This window comes from Eulemur rufifrons, chromosome 2 (assembly GCF_041146395.1).
Source record: "Eulemur rufifrons isolate Redbay chromosome 2, OSU_ERuf_1, whole genome shotgun sequence".
In the NCBI taxonomy this organism is placed as follows: domain Eukaryota; kingdom Metazoa; phylum Chordata; class Mammalia; order Primates; family Lemuridae; genus Eulemur; species Eulemur rufifrons.
In genome coordinates this window covers 95,832,069-95,845,644 of record NC_090984.1, presented here as the reverse complement: position 1 = coordinate 95,845,644, position 13,576 = coordinate 95,832,069, and the positions used below count along the sequence as shown (strand labels likewise).

Here is a 13,576-nt window from a genome sequence, read left to right as displayed (position 1 = left end):
ATTTACCAGCTTAGGAACACGGCAGGGTATTCACAGAGCGTTGAACCGGGGATTACCTTCCAGAGTCACTGGATAAATCCTACTGCTCATCTGTGTAAACACACTTTCATCTTGATTACCTTTGCTCAAGGAGAGTTTCATTTGGTTTGCTGTGGCACAGGGTCAAGACTAAAATCTATCCTCAAATCATTCTCCTACCTCTCCCCAGAAGTCCTTCAAAGAGCATCCACATGTTGATGTAACTAATGGGTGAGTTTTCACATTAGGCTATGTGCTCATCTAAATACAAAGCACCAATGCCTCTGGTGTCCACTCCCCTTTCCTCACCTGCCTTGTGGAGATGACTTGTGGAAGTGAGGTTCACTTGTCTTGCCAGTTCCCCACTTCAGTGCCCTCAACCTGTATGAAGAGGAAGTCTCACTGCAGTTACCAGGCAGGCTCCAACTTTGCCATGGCAGCCAGTGTGGCTGCTCCCACCGAGAAGAACCCTTCATCCTCCCAGATTTCCTCATTTCAGTCCTGTACCTCTTGAAGTATAACTTGGCAAAGGGCTCACCCAGCCACCATGATTACTATATTCTATGCATCTGCTCACCAAGGTGTCTCTCTCCACTCCCAGCTACCTAGAGAAGAAGTAGAGCATAAGGCCACAGCCTCTGGAGCCAAACATGCTGGTTTTGCATTCTGGCTTTGCAATTCACTACCTGTGTGACCCTGGAAAAGTTACTTAGCTTCTCTTTGCCTTGGTTTCCTTATTTGTAAAATGAGAATAATGATGGTAACTACCTCCTAAGGTTGTTGTAAGGATGAAATGCATGATCTTAGAGTTGTGCCTGAAATGTTGTAAAGCACTCAATGGCATGATGATAATCATGATGATACCTTCATTATCAAACTACTTTCCTTAAAAAGAATACTCCTCTACACAGGCCCTCTCTAACATTTACAACCCCCTCATCTAACAATGGACAGGACGACCTCCTACTTTCACACCACAATTAGCTAGGCCAAACTGAGTCATTAGTAAGCAGGCTGTAGGTTTGGGCAAAATAGTACACAAAGGAAAGTAAGGATGAATGAGATGGAGCTCCCAAAACTGTCTATACTTCACCAAACTAGATACTCTAAAAATGAAGGCTATGGTTCAGAATCTACTCAAAGTTGTGATATTTTAAGGTGACAGGTAACAAAACTTTGACAATTGGGGTGACCCACTAAGTTAGGCAATGTTCCAACCTATACATTTTATTTATTTTATTTATTGAGAAATTGTTGGTGCCATAGGCCAAGCTCTAGTCTCAGAATGCCAAGTGGGAGTAAAGGCTGGAATATGGAGCACCCCCGCCACACACATATATACTTTTTATCACCCGTGCAAGAACCAACTATCTTGAAGTAAAAGCTGAACTGGCTAGAGCCCTAGCTTTTGGTGCTCATTACAAGCCATTTGTATCTCCTGTGTGACGTAAGGCATAACAATCCTATGGTGTGATTCCCTGAAAGATGGATCATCTGTTTATCCATGTCCTAGACTAGCACTTTAACATATGCTCTCTATGGTAGTCTTACTCTCAACAGTTACAACAATAATGTAGCATAGTGTTTTCAACTTGTATACCTCTTTATATTATATTATTACTAGAGATATCCTTTGAAAAAAATATTCCATGTGTCATATGATCCTCTTGCCTCAGCTTCCTGAGTGGCTAGGACTACAGGCGGGTATCACCACACCCAGCAAATATTATCAATTTCTATGTGTAGCATGACATAAGAAAGACTGTGAAGCATTTCTCTAGGCTAAGATCAGAAAGAAACCTGCTGCTATTCAATAAGTTCCACACATTTACTGAGCACCTACTAAGTACACGGCATATGTTGTTATATGTCTTTAATATTCTGTGCTTAAATTTCCTATATGTAGGTCAGAGGTAAAATAAGTACATCTGTCTGAGGCATGACCTCACGGTAATAATAGATACAAGTTCTTTGAACTTTTTAGATAAAAAAGGAAAAAGTGAATTTAAACATTTTAAATTTACTACATAAAATGTGTCTTATCCTCAATCAGATTCTTGAAAAAAAAAAAAAAAAGAAAGAGAAAAGAAAAGAAAAGAAAAAAGAAAAGCAAAGCAAACAGAGGCTTATCCTAAAAACAAAGCCTGAAAATCTAGGGATATATGAAAAATATCTACAATATACTAGTGTTGCAAGAAAATCACATACCAATAAACAATAATTTAATTGTAAAAGAAATGTTTGACACATACTAGAAGCAGCTCCTTTATCTTCAAAGGAAAAATATTAATGAAGGAAGAAGGGATTTTAGAGTACTTTGCAGCAAGGTGGCATTGGTCTCACCTGCTTCTATGTCAAAATGCCAATACAGAAACACATTCCCACAATCATTCTACAACCAAACACTTGGCATTCATTGTGATTCAAACCAGAGCAGCAATTTTATCTACATTTCAAAGTGTTTCCTATTTCAGCCTCTTCAACAAAACCAAATACTTTGCTTTAGTTCTGACCTCAAAGAATCCTGTCTTGAGTCTGCCTGAAAAAGTGGGGCAGGATGATTTTTTTGGTTTTTGTTTTTTTAAACAATCCAAACAACATCAATTGCCAGCCATATAAAACAGGGCAATGAAATGGATGTGTTAAAGTGTGGGAGAATTTTCATGGTGCTTTACTGAGAACTTCCTTTCCTCTTGACCCCACATTCTGCCAATTTCCAGTATGCAAGCTATCGGCCAATACTAGGCAGAAGTTACAGCCCTCCAGACCCAGCCTAAAAATTCCTTTGTTGACTTAAAAGAATAAGGGAAAATCAAAAGGCCTGAGCTTCAAACTTTTAACAAAGAAGAATTTAAGAAGAAATGTGATTCAATAGGCCCAATTACTTGGATAATTGAAGTGGTAATCCAATCTCCAATGCCAGCTCTTCATGTGGTTACTGTCTGGTAGTGAACCCCCATCTCTTCATTTATGAGACTGGAGAGTTGAGGCAGAGAGGGACAATGACAGAAAAAAGAAAGTATGCATGGCACACTGCAAAATGGAAATGGTACATAACTAAGCTAATGATGTATCATATAAAACTGCAGTACCCGATCCCCAGGCTGTGACCTGGTACCAGTCTATTGCCTATTAGGGACTGGGCCACACAGCAGGAGAGAAGCTTCATCTGTATTTACAGCCACTCCTCATTGCTCACATCACCACCTGAGCTCTGCCTCCACCCTCCACCATCTGTGGAAAAACTGTCTTCCATGAAACCAGTCCCTGGTGTCAAAAAGGTTGGGACCACTGATATGAAATAATAATAATAGTCTTTCTCCTACAGCCTCAGAAAGAATATTTCAACTAATTGAGTTACCAGGAAACAATTTGATATAGAATTTTGATAAGTGGCTAAATACTAAAAAAAAAAAAAAAAAAAAAAGCTACTTAATGTATTCATGCTGTGTGTTTACTCCACAGAGATACGGGTTTCAGTTTATACTTGCTGTTGTCAGATAGCCTCAGGCAGGAAAGGAAAATGAGAGAGGAAAAAGACCCTGATTATTGCAAAATTAAGAAGGCAGCGTGGTCACCAGCTCAATGTTAGAAAAAGAACATTATGAAAGCAGTGCGGAGATGACCTGGTATTCTGCCTACTTAGGTGAGCTGCCATCTTTCAAGCAATGCCAAGGTCATGTGCATTGAGCTATTAAAGATACCTGAGTAGGAAAATGTTTTCAGGCAAGGTAACTTTCTTCAAAGTGTGCTCAGCATCTGGTCATCTGAACAATGGCTCAATAATCAATAGACAGGACAGGGTGAAAGGTTAGTCAAGGGCCAGAAAGTTTCAACCTCTTCACTGGAAAGTTAAATTCTATTAACCTTGGGAGGTTTTCTTAAAGTAAATTTATTAATATTTATATGTGTTGTCAGGAGCTTAAGCTGATATTTTTTAAAGCTTAAGTGACTTTTATTTCCATTTCTTTTCTCTTTCTGTCTCAATCTCTTGCCCTTCCTTCCCCTTCATCAATTTAGAGCTGCTTTTATATATTTTCTCCTTACGAGTGGACTTAAGCTCTATCATAGGGAGAGAAAAGATAAGTACATGTGATTGATTGCAGGTTTTTAAGAAAAAGTCCATTAAGGATATCTAAACTTGAAAAATGGATTTTCGTAAATGGAAGTCCGTGAAGCATATGTAATTAGATCACTCTGATACTGGCCAGCAACAAGGATCATTCTAAAAAACAAGAACAAAACACCCAGGTGCCTATATGTGCAAGCACACACACACAGGCATGCACACACACATGCACAGTAGCAGAGGCAGCTATTGGTGGATTGAGTGCCTTTCTGGCACCTAGAGAAAGGTGGTGCTTTTAAAAGTTTTCAAAGAAACCGTCACTGAGTGTGTCTGTGTAGAGGATTATGTGCTGTTTGCCCTTGGAAGTCAAAGTGGCATTGTACACTCAGTGGCATTGTAGAGTCTAGAAGAAAAACCTTTCACAGAAACAAGTCTTAGTACTCAATATTGTCATTCTTGGCTCGTTTGGTAGTCATACTCTGGGAAAAAAGCTCATTTTGTGACGTGCCTCAATTGTGGATGCCAAACTTGATGACAATATTATGAACAGAGTGATTTAGAACAGATCTCTAGTAAAAAACAGAGCTGAGTCTTGGCATAGTGCAGTTGATTAATATACCCTGGGCCCATGAAATACATACTCTTGCTGCTAATTGAAACAATCCAGAAGCCTTCTCTGGTAGTTACCTGAGTGATATTGTTCCATTATCCTACTCTCTTTTGGCACTGCTATAACTATTTATTTCAAGGTTGGTTACCATTTATTTCCCAGAATCAGGGAATGCATGATCCAAAGTTTACCTTTTTGTATTTAAAATAAACCTGCTCCGAAGTCTTCAATATGAAATATTAACACTGTAAAATCATAGAATTCTGTTCATCTTCTCTGGAGACCAAAGGGCTTTTACAGATGCTATTCTGTTTGTTTTTATTTTTATTTATTTATTTATTTATTTTGTATTTCAGCTTATTATGGGGGTACAAAAGTTCAGGTTATATATATTGCCCATGTACCGTCCATCCCCCCGAGTCAGAGCTTCATGCGTGTCCATTCCCCAGACAGTGCGCATTGCACTCATCATGTAGTTATACCCCATCCCCTCCCCCCACCCCCATCAATGCTTATTCTATTCCTGAGTGACAGACATCATGATTCTCATTTCCTTGTGGAGAAATCATCTAATGATGATTGAGTTGTCTGAGGTGAAATCACTGATAAAGCTGAGAAGTAAAATCTAAATTTCATGATTCACTATTTCAGCATTAGATTTTGTTATCTTATTTTTAGCAATGACTAAAGATTTGAGAGCTAACTCTTTGAGAACAGCATACTGATTAAGAATGCAGGTTTTGGAACTAGTTGGACCTGGGTTTGAATCCCAGTGCTACAAGTTACTGTTGTGGATCTTGGATAAATTTCTTAACTTCTCTGTGCCTCACTTTCCACCCATCCAAAGAAAGCCCTAGAAAAAGTAGATAGGTGTTACTCGGTATGTTTTCCAAGATGCATGCCAAGAGATAAAATCTGCCTCCTCTTCATATCCTAGGGATATTTTAAGGATCAGATAGATTGGAAAGTTCGCACACACTCTGTTAGCCCAGCTAACAGAACACAGCACCCAAATGGAATCCAAGCTCAGCAGGAGGATCCAAGCTGTGACAGCACATGTCTGGAAATTTACTAATGGGTGCAGTAAGCAGGCTTCTATATCACTTGCCATGATAGAGGTGCAAGGGAAGGAAAAATAGGCAACATCTTGATGATAGACGTTGCAAATTTTATTGTAACTATTTCAGAAAGTAAGCATGTAGTTGAAAAATCATGAAGCCATTAGCTTGGAATTGTCAGGTCTTACAGATGAAGAAATGGAGGTCCCAGACAGGTTCACTTGACACAATTCATTCAATAAGAAACACCAGAAAAATTTGAACCCAGGTTAGAGTTTCACATTTTCTACCAGTATTCTGAAATTACTAGAAGATGATAATCCCACATATGAATGTTAACTGATAACTTATCTCAGCCAGCTGGAATTTAAATAGACACCACAATTCCAGAACTTGACTTTGGCTGGGGAACCATAAAAGAACTCTAGAGTGGTGAGGCACTGGCACAGTTAGTATCATGCCCAGCACTCATTTAGAAACAAAAGCATCATAAAATATGTCAGCAATAGTTCATCTTATACAACGTAAAATAGGTGCTTCTTAGCTACTTTCCATCTAAAGACTATCCCCAGCCTGGTATGCTCATGAGGCATGATGAGCTCATTCCAAATGCAAGTGGGCGGGCCATGGACAAGTGCACCTAATCAAGTCTTTATAAGCCTGCCTACAATGAATAAAATGGAAATAATCAGTATGACGCATTCAACACTTAAATTACTCTGCCTGACTTATGAAACTCAAATATTGTACCTCTTTGGTATGCTTTATTTCCCTTATAAACATACCAACGTTCTTTAAGGTCTGTAAATATACCTTGAATTCTTTCCTTCTTCATGATAGCAAAAGAATGGAAAAATGAGTTTGAAGTTACAAGTCTCAGATGGAAAAACAAAAATGTAAAAACCGGGGGAAGAATGTGGTACATCAGTATATAAAAAGATCAGTATTTCAGCTAAATCAATGTGTTGCTTTATTTCATCTACAGTTTAATCTTTCTGGGAAATGCTGATCCCAGGATTCAAAGTATAGCTGGAGAAAGGGAAAGAACATTCTATTCCTTTCTCATGGGCACATATTAATATTTACACTAACTTAATACTGTTATTTTCAAGGTGAATAAAGCTAAGACCTTAGATGTGGATTGTACCAATGAGTTCACCATTTATAGTGTTAAATTTTCTTGTGTAATGCAGTTCAGTCTCTGAAAAGCGGATTAATCAACATGAGGTTTCAATTAGTTCATTCAACTCATTCCAAGTTTAAATAGGTGGGTCAGAATAGGTTTGTAGGCCTCATTGAGAAGATAACATTTCAGCAAAGACTTGAAGGGGGTGGGGGAGTTAGTCATGTGTATATCAGGGGAAGAGCATTTTAGTCATTGACCTTGATCTAACCCAGCGTCCCCAGGTCTTAACCACATGCTGTTGGCTTTCCTCCAGCATTGTTCAGTATTTCCAATGTATCCTATCCTATGGTCATACATTTTTTAAATAGCTTTCATTAAAGGACTCAAGGTACTATTATCTAAGTTGCTCTTATTTTAGCCTGGAGGTAATGAGGTCTATCATGATTATATCCATATCTTAGTTAAATAATGATGTTTTCTTTCCCACTATCCTAGAACCACCTTTATATCCCTTGACTATCCTGGACTCTAAAATCTACCGGAAAGTGAACCTTATCAGCACCTCCACCAGAGTCTGAATGTGCAGAGTAAAAACTAGTATGTGCAGAGTAAGAACAGACAGCAAAATTTGTTATGGTCTTTAAGAAGATAAGGGGTGAAGTAGGAATTAATAGGCAGCTGCTAATCAGAGAAACAGTCAATGCTGAACTGGAAACATCATGATGAAATAATCTAAGCTTTGGGCTAGTCAGTGCTATAATTACAAAGATGCCCTGCAGAGTAAGCTTCTAGTGATTGAGGTTTCAGTGGCTCGAAGTTTCCCCTTTGTGGACCAGTATGTGGCCACAAATGTCAACATAATGACCTATGTAGGAGTAGTTTGTACATTTTACTCATCTTATACCTTCACTCTTTCAAAGCTATGCATTCTTCCTCGAGTAAATATTTATCTGTGCAGTCTAGAGGTTACAGCCCAAGGAAAGAAGCCAGAAACATGGATACTACCACATATTCCACCACTGCTCTTCAATATACAATGAGAAAGTCATTTGTCCTCTAAGTTCCCTCTACTGAAGAAATGAGACAGTCTGTGCTACTGGACCAAGTCCTAGAGACCTATAACAAAATGACTCATATTCCATGTGATTCTTATTCCACAGAAGGTGACCAGACCTTGGAATCTAAATCAATGAATAATTACTCTGTTCTTGTCACCTCTAAGGTCCCGATTAGGACTTCCTGAACAAAAGCTGCAGCCCAAAGGCTAAATCCCCACTTAGGTCTCACTGCACTTATTGGCTGCTGTCTCAGAGAATAAAATCTTGGGTACTGAGGTCAGGATGCTCCCACAGACAATATGGCAAGATGGCAATCGGCTCTTTGCAAAGAATACAGAGAATATAATTCTATCTTGAAGTTGGAACTTCCATGGAAACAGATCAAACACAAAAATGTATTTACTACAAACAGCTCCAGCCAGCCCTACTTGGCTTTACAAATGAGAAACAAAACTATGCCTCCATGAGTTAGACACTGAGCTAGGTATTTAAGATTGTACACTCATTTGAATTCTGCCCCTGACCTGCTATGGAACTTCTGGCAAAAAGAAATTCTCTGAGTTCAACTTCCTCATCTGTAAAATTTAAAAATGATATTTTACTAACTAGTTTTTCACAAGCAATAAACTTAAAAATGCCTTTGAAAAACTCAAATGCCTGGAGCTGTGTAATCAGTCATATCATCTTCAGACTAAAACAAAGGCCCAACTCCCTATAATCCAGGTGTCCCTACACTCAATAATAAGAGACCTTGGAGATTTGGCTCAGAAATGAGTAAACAGACTACAATACAGGAAGGGCAAGCTAGTGGGAAGGGAGGCCAATGCAGGTTAATCATTCATAGGATTAAATGTCTTATTTCTCTTTCATAACATAGGCTTGACTAGCTGGAAACATACCCAGCCAAGCACAAAAAGCCATCAGTGGTTAAAAGGAAATAATTGAATGGGAAAGGAACCATGGTTCAGGTCACATCATTTTAATTCTCTTAAGTTCTTTTTTTAAGGGCCTTTCTTTACTTTAAATTTGGCAGAAATCAGTTCAATCTAGATATACAGACATTAAATTATTTTTCTTACCTGTATAACCTCTTACATATTATATGAACTAGCCCCCTCTCAAGGTTATGGATTTTTATGGAGGAGTTTGGCAAGAGTTCACAATCCTGTTCTTAGCTTATTGCAAATGGTTATGTGACTTAGGAAAGTCTCTTAATCTAGCTAAGCTTCTTATTCTTCCGAGTTAGAAAACAGAAATTATGAATTGGGCCCTGGCTAATGAAGGGACAAACCCATTAGTGCCTGATTCTCCTTTCCTTAAGTAATATGTTTGCACTTTACAGTGTGATCAGAGATCAAGTCAGTAAGAACAGGACAAATACACATGTAATAGGTTAAGAATGTAATGACAGAAAAACATACAGGATCCACATCCTTTTCTCAACAACTGACAAAAGACTTCCTTACCTCTTTTCAATGAGAACTGGATAATCTAAGGCAGGAGGGAAGGTACAAAGTGAAATTGGAGGAGGTACTGTTTAATTGAAGACCTAACAGAATGGAATGGAAAGAAGTACATTAAAATTGGCTGGTGAATATACAAATTTAAATGTGGCTATGACACAGAGGTATTGAAGTTTTAAATATTTTCACCAGCTTAAAATAAGGGTACAATATATGGTAAGATAAAAGGTAATAACTGTCTAAAACACTGTATTTAATATTTTCTCTAGAAAATAATAAAATAAACTTTCTAATAAAAAAAGACAATAATCTTGAATCCTCTCCTCCAAAGAAAATGCTACTGCACAAATGCCTTATTTCCTTTTCACTCTGTCGGGCACTAAGTTCCAAATAAGAGAAAACGATGAAGGGTCAAATAAGTTAGAATCTCTTCAAGAAAAAGAAGACCTCTTCTATAAATATATGAACTCAGTCAGGCTGAGAACCTGTTCACCTGTTTACCCAGAAAAGAAAGAGACTCTGCTGGGGCCTCAAACTCCTGGGCATCGGGGCTTACCCTTTCCATGAGTCCTGATAGAAATTCACTTTGTTCTAACCAAAGGCCAAAACCAGCACATGAAGCTTTTATTTCTGAAAACCCTGGTCTCAAACTAAATGAAGGCATCAATCCCCATATATATATATCCCCATATATAAATGAAGGCATCAATCCCCAAATATATATATATATTTTTTTTTTACATCAACCTTTTATGTTCAGAAATGGGAATAAAAAGTTTTATAGCCTTTCCAAAAGGCAACTTGCTATTTATAATTGTGAAAAAACAGATCCAACCTACATGTTCAACATCTAGAAAAATGGTTATGGAAACTATGTTACAATCATGAGATAAACCACACTGCTGACATTACAATTCTTTTTACAAAAAAAAGTTTTTAATAGGATGGGAAAAGGTTCATGATAAAATGTAAGTAAAATTATACTATATAGAAACTATACATAAAATAGGAGCTTAACTATGTAAAAACTTTAAATTTGTATAAAATAAGACTAGAAGGAAGTATGACAAAATGTTAACAGAAGTCATTTCAGGGTATGGTTTTAGGTGACTAATTTTTTATAGTAGCCTTATTGAGATATAATTGTCATAACATAAAATTCACCTATTGAAAACATTTCAGCAATTTTTAATACATGCATAAAGTTGTGCAACCATTAACACAAACAATTTTAGAACATTGTTATCACCTTAAAGAAGAAATCCTACACCCTTTAGCTATCACTCATTAACTCCCAACCCCCAGCACCAAGCAACCACTAATCTAATGTTTGCCTCTATAGATTCCTTTGTACATATGAATACAATATGTGTTCCTCTGTGGAAAGCTTCTTCACTTAGCATGTTTTCAAGGTTCATCCACATTGTAACATGTATCAGTACTTCATTTCTTTTGACTGTCAAATAATATTCTGCCATATTTTATTTATCCATTCATCCACTGATGGGCATTTTGGTTATTTCTACTTTTTTGATATTACAAATAATGCTGCTATGAACATTTGTGTACAATTTATTTTCAGTTATCTTAGGAGTACACCTAAGAGAAGATAGATGATTTTTAAAACCCTTTGTGCTCCCAGATTTTCCATGAGGAACATATAATTATTAGAAAAAAATTAGAAATAAAAAAGTATCCTCTTGATCTTAATTCTTTTGTGTGCCAGTACTTCCCCTGCCCAATCTTTCATTCTCTCCTAAACCCAAGCCAGACATTTTGTAGTTAATTAGCTAAAATGCTTTTAATGAATGCTTGCTCTGAAATGGATGCTATACTAGGCAAATTAGAGGATATGAAAGAAATAGGAAATGAGGTCTTTGCTTTCAAGGAAGAGATGCCGCTAAACTCTAGAGAAAATGTTTGGGAGGGAAATCCATCATTAACCTAGGAAATAAAAAATATATACCAAATTCAAGTAGAGTGGATTCCCTCCTGCCCTGGAGAATGAACTACTCCATCACTCGACATAAAACTAAAGAGTTCTCTCATCTGTCTATGCTCTAATAAAGATGTCAGAAAACTGAACTTCAATCATCATAACCTTCTATAAGAAAGGAATCTTCCTAATGAAGAACCTAGGACAGGGAGATTTTAAATGGTTCTTTCCACCATGGCTAAGATTCCACAGAGGAGTAGTATTTGTTATTTTTTGTGCACACGCACATGCACACACACACACACACGACTTGTTTCATTTAGAAAGGGCTGTGTTGGCAGGGCAGTGCAAACCAAGTGGAGAAATGGCAGTACTGTAAGATGAACTAGGAGTTCATCAAGAACTTTCAGTTCAAAATGTACCCATCAGTTCAACATACATCCATCAATTCAAAATACACCCGTCATGACTACCTTGCAAGAACAATCTGCCCTTACGTGAATGTGTATCACTAAACTGCCCCTCAGGCATATGAGCCACAGGAAAATTCAAGCCATCAGGACCCAGCAATATCCATACAGAGAGTTGTTTGTGATACAAGATGTCAGATTGGGGGAGCAGGTTAACTTTTTGAAATGTAATGTGTTATTTAAAATATATTTAAAAGTCCCAAAGAATGATATAATAAACATACAGGTACTCACAATAGAAAACATCAAGGGGTTATATTTAAGGAACAAATGGATGGAAAAGTCAAATTATGCAAAGTTAGTGACCAGTAATAGAATAAGAAAGTCATAACCATCAAAAAGAAGTCTGGGAATAGGTAAAATACACTGGGAGCAGAAAATTTGAATCCAGCACTTGAATCCACATCCAAATTTGAATCCAAACAAACAAAAAATATGAAAGCAGGCTACTTTAGGGGTCCCAAATATGACTCTGGTCTCGACACTCTCGTGCCCTTCTACACCATATCCTCCTCTGAAACCATGCTTCTCCTAGGGTAGCGGATGAATCATCTGGTAGAAGAATGAAGAAAACAGCCTCAAAATTAAAAAGAAAAGATACCAAAATTCATGGAGCTTTCTATGCATGCTGGAGTCTTCAGGGCACAGGGGCTATATAAACCGCTATTATAGTGATTAGAAAAACAACAACAGCTAGAATAATCCCTCCTAAAAACTGAAATAGGAGAGTGCCAGGAATGAAATACTTTGATGGAGGTATGCCCAACTCCTAGGACCTGGAATAAAAGAGGATTTTAAAGGGCAAGTCTGAAATGTACTCTCTGAACATGACCTGCCTTGCTAAGCCTGGTTCTCGTCATGGCTATTATGCCCTCAATTTCATGAACATCATGTTCACTCGGAAAGAAAAAAAAAACTTGTTTTAGTAGTAATTGCACATCAATATGAGAGTCCTATTATTTCTATTAAGTTAATTAACCTATTTTTGGAAAGTATACAAAATAGGTCACTTAAGTGGGTGTGACCTTACACAGTGAACTATGCTTTTAAACTGTCTCCAACTATTAAGATTTATAGACCCCTTTATCAACAACTGGGTTTGAAAAGGCTGGCTGAGTGAAAGGCATGCAGTACCAGGAGAAAACAGCCTTGGTCCCTATCAATCAGCCTATTATAACTTAATGATATTTAGATGATATGATTAGATTTTCAAATTGAATGCTGTTAATCTAAATTCCAGAGTGCTTATGTAATCATATTACATTTTTAAGGTTTAGGCAAACAGTCTGAAGGAGAGAATTTGTATAAAAGGTCTATAAAAATTATGTTCCTCCTAGATTGTTGGTAAAGGAGAAAAGTGCTTTGCAATGGTATATGTATATGGGCAAAAATTGCTTCTAAATAATCAGAATTGTCATGAAAAGCACAAAAGGCTTTTGCAGAACTCAGTACCATGCTAGGCAGTGTGCAAAAGTTATGTCTTATATTTTTGGTCCTGATTATATGGAGTAAAATCCTAGAAATCCATTTCAATCAAATTTAATACAATTCCATACACAAAGTGATAATGTCCTTTAGAGCTGTGGTCCCCAACCCCTGGGCTGCAGACCAGTACCGGTCCGTGGCCTGTTGGGGACCAGGCTGCAGAGCTCTGCTCCACCCCGGCTCCCCAACCCCCCATCCATGGAAAAATTATCTTCCAAGAAACTTAGGAACGGTAGAGGGGTGCACAGCAGGGGGTGAGCAACAGGCCAGTAAGGGAAGCTTC

At 37.6% G+C, this 13,576-nt stretch overlaps 1 protein-coding gene across 2 annotated transcripts in view; it reads right to left on the bottom strand.

Annotated features, from left to right (window-relative positions):
* Positions 1 to 13,576, bottom strand: part of RAD51B (RAD51 paralog B) — a 725,590-nt gene that overhangs the window by 446,752 nt on the left and 265,262 nt on the right. The window lies entirely within an intron of this gene.